Consider the following 4,506-nt stretch of genomic DNA (forward strand, 5'->3'; position numbering starts at 1 on the left):
CTGAAAGTGTTTCACTGTGATATGCCACTGGATGTCCATGTTGAGTAAGGACTGCCCCAATAGCATAGTCAGAGGCATCTGTCTCGACCTCAAATGGTTGTTGTAAATCTGGTAACGCGAGCACTGGTGCCGTGCAGAGGCGATCCTTCAACTCCCTGAATGACTTCTGTTGAGATTCAGACCAAAAGAATTTTGCTTTCGCCCCGCCCTTGGTGACTTGACTCAAGGGCCAAGAAACATGAGAAAATCCCAACACAAACCTGCGGTAGAAGTTGGCAAGACCTAGAAAGCTGCGGAGCTCTGTTAGAGTGGTTGGAGAGGGCCAATCCCGAATGACTTGGACCTTGGCTGGATCGACATGCACCCCCTGTTCATCAATGATGTATCCCAGATACTGAACCTCGGTCATGCCAAAAGTGCATTTCTCCAAATTGGCACATAGCTTGTGTTGTCGCAGTGTTTGGAGAACCTGTCGGATGTGGTGGAGGTGCTCTTCCCAACTCTGGCTGAAGATCAGAATGTCATCCAAGTATACTACTACAAAGGAGTTGGTGAATGGCCGCAAGATGTCATCCATTAGCCTCATAAAGGTTGCAGGAGCATTCGTCAATCCGAAAGGCATGACCAACCATTCGAAGAGGCCCTCCTTGGATTTGAAGGCAGTCTTCCACACATCTGAGGGTTCAATTGGTACTTGGTGATATCCTGACTTCAGATCGATCTTGCTGAAATATTTCGCCCCCTTTAGTTGGTCTAGGAGGTCATCAATCCGCGGGATCGGGTACCTATTACGGACAGTGATCTTGTTCAGCGCCCGATAGTCAATACAGAGTCTCCACGTCCCATCCTTCTTCTGTACCAACACTATCGGGCTCCCACAGGGCGAAGAACTCGGACGGATGTGACCTTTCTGCAGGAGCTCCTGAATCTGTCTCTTGATTTCATTGTTCTCCAGAACGGAGCGCCGATAAATTGGTCCATTGGGTAGCGGCGCACCTGGGGTCAGATCGATGGAGTGCTTGACTTGACAGTGCAGAGGAACCCCTGCCGGGGAGGTGAAGATGTCTTCGTACTCCTCCACAATCTTGTCCATCTGTAGCTGTCGTGCAGAGGAACCCCGTTTGGAGGCCACGGCCACTGTCTTCTTCTTCCCTTGAGGGCGTATCATCAGGAAAACAAATTTCCTGGTTTTGGAAATGATCTTACTGCATTGTTTTGCAGTAATCAAAGAGATGGCGGCAGGTGGTGCTACCTCTGGTATCCTGAACAACTTATTTCCCAATGTAATAATAACAGCACGGGGCCTTGATTCATACACAGCATGTCGCTTCCACAAGTATGGTTGTCCTAGTAATACATCACAAACTTCAAGGGGAGCAATGTCACACAATACCTCATCCGTGAAGGGCTTGATGTTGTATGGAAGGCGACACTGCTGGCTCACGCGAAGATCTCGCCCTTGGTGAAGCCACCCAATGGTGTATGGTTGTGGATGTGCTGTGGTCGGTAAGCCCAACCGCTTCACGACCTCTGCCGAAATGAGGTTCTTTTGACTCCCGCTATCAACAATGAACTGTATCGGGGAGCCCTTTACCCACATCTGGGAGTGGAAGAGACGCTCCTCCTCCTCTGGATCTTCGGGTTCATTTTTCTGGATCTTTGCGGTAGCAACAGTGGCGCTGGGATCCGCATCAATGATCTGCTTCCCTTTTTCATACCCCTTATCGGGTTCTGAATCAGAGTCGGAACATGCATCTGATTCTGAAACCTTTAGCTCAGCCACCAGTGACTGCTTGGCCCGACACTCACTTGTGTTGTGAGTGGAGCTCTTATGGAACTCGCACCATTTTCCAGTGTCCTTTCTCGGCTTCGCGGCGTTGCTCTTTGCTTGCAGCTTCGGCTGGTTGTCTTGGGCTGTCCCGCCTTGGCTTTGTCCTTTGTTCTGTGGTTTAGGGGCACCTTTCCCCTGCTTTGGATTCGCAGATCCAAAGTCTCGCTTCTTTTGTTTAAACTTCTGCTCGACCTTGACGGCATACCGGTATGCTGCGCCGAGCGAGGGGATGTTTAAGAACTGTATTTCTTCCTGGATGTACTTGTGCAGGCAGCCACGGTATTTGAGTATCAAATGTTGCTCCGAATCCTTGATACCCAACTTTGTGCGAAGGGTATGGAAAAGATTGGTGAACTCCGGCACGTCTTGGTCCCTTCCCTGCCGCAGCGTGGTCCACTTTATGTATTCATCCTCATAGCTTCCGACAGGGTAGTACTGCTCCTTGATGGCATCCCGGAACGAATCCCAGGTGGGTGCGGCTGAAAATAGTGAGCCAGTACTTTCATCCTTCTGCTCGCAGTAGGTTTCCCACCAGTCCTTGACGTGGGGGGCTGCTTTGAGAAGAGCAAAAACAATCTTTTCCCGACTCGAAAATTCATGAACAGAAAAATAACCCTCTAGCAGATTTAACCATTTATCTACGGCATCGGCGTCTATCTGACCCTCGAATATGGGGATTTCAAAATTAACTTGTACCTTAAAGGGTGTGGCGTTTCCAGAGGAGCTACTGGAAGCCGATGCGCCGCTTCGGGGTAGCCGCTGAAGGATCTGCGCAAAGCTGTCCATCATCGCGTTCCGTTGTCGCTCGAGCGCTTCTTCGAGCAAGATTTTGATGGGATCTCCTGCCCCCTCGTCTTTCTTCTCGTCCGCCATGGGAGGCCGTCGGGATTTGCGAGGCTGGTCTTGCAAAGGTTCAACCAGTTCAAGCCCTAACTCCTTATATCCCAACCTTGTTGGGGACATGCAAAGAAAAACAGAGAAAAAGCAGACCGCTCTGATACCACTGATCCGAATTTAAACAGGAACGCAACAAATTACAGAGATAACCATATACACAAAGATGCAGCGGAAATAATACTTCATTTCATTAATGGAAAATACTGAAATATGCTTACAAACAGAAATGGCAATAAACTAGCTAGGGCGATGGTAGCTTATCTCTGAGAAGAGATGTGATGGCTACATGCCTTTGAACTGTGTTACAATGAGGCTCGAAGGCCTATTTATTGTTGAGAAACAATGGACAACCCTTAACATTCCAAAACCTAACCCTAGGAGATGAAACGCCAAACTGTGGGCCCCGTTTGGGTAAATTGGTACATCAACTTCCCGGGGTCGTAACTTTGGCATACGATCTCCGTTTGACGCGTACAATAGCTCGTTAGAAAGATCTATCCGAGCACTACCACTTTGGGAAGGGCAACATCGGTCCATGGACCCATGTTGCCCCCAGATTTCCCAAAAAACGTCGTTTAGGGCCTCAAAACGGCTCCGGAAGTTCAGGACCCGAAAAACTGCTAAAAATAGTAAGTTGTGCTACAATTAAGGAAACTGAAAATGCTGAGAAAGACAATGGTGGGGGTCCAGGTGGACTTGGCAGGTGGCCACCAATATCCACCTGGATCAACTTCTAATTACGTTACTGAATAAAGATGCATTTTCTTGGACTCCATAAGCAACTAAGGCATTTGAGCATCTTAAAGAGGCAATGTGCCAAGCACCGGTCTTAGCTACGCCAGACTTCAAAAAAAACCTTTATTGTGGAATGTGATGCCTCAGGAAATGAAATTGTTTTTGTTTTAATGCAAGCAGGAAGACCCATTCTTTTGAAACTCGTCCAACCAAAGGAAAGTATTTATACAAATCTATTTATGAGAAGCAAATATTGGCAATACTACATGCACTGAAGAAATGGTGACCTTACCTAATGGGAAGGAAATTCAAGGTAAAAACAGATCATGATAGTCTTAAATAATTTCTAGAACAAATATTATCTTCAGAAGAGAAGCAAAAATGGGTCACCAAGATGTTGGGTTATGACTTTGAAATCATCTACAAAAAAGGGAAGAAAAATGTTGTTGCAGATGCACTCTCAAGAAAGGATGAGGAAGTGGAAGCATTTCTTTGTGGAATTTCTATTATCCAACCAGATTGGATAACCGAAGCAAGGGATGAATGGAAGAATGAAGAAGAAGTGTGTGCACTCATTCAAAAGTTGCAGCAAGATCCTAGTACATCTAATACATTCAGCTGGAATAATGATTCATTATGGTAAAAAGATCGCTTGTACCTTTGTAAGAATTCCCAACTCAAACAAAAGATTCTTCAGGAATTTCAAACCTCTCCCTTAAGAGGGCAATCGGGATTTTTAAAAACTTACCACAGGGTTAAGAAGGAATTTTTTTGGGATGTCCTTATATCTAGTATTCAAAAGTTTGTAGCGGAACGTTTGGTTTTCCAACAAAATAAAGTTGAGACAATTAAGATCCAGGATCTGTTACAACCTTTATCCATTCCAAGTAAACGTTGGGAAGAGTTTTCAATGGATTTTATCATAGATTTACCCAAGTCTGAACGAAAGAGTGTCATCATGGTGGTAGTTGATAGAATTACCAAGTATGCACACTTTTGTGCATTATCTCATCCATTTAAATCCAATACATTTTCTACTTCAT

Source organism: Pinus tabuliformis, chromosome Q (assembly GCF_031772625.1).
Source record: "Pinus tabuliformis cultivar Carrire ecotype Pingquan chromosome Q, CPIR1, whole genome shotgun sequence".
Lineage (NCBI taxonomy): Eukaryota > Viridiplantae > Streptophyta > Pinopsida > Pinales > Pinaceae > Pinus > Pinus tabuliformis.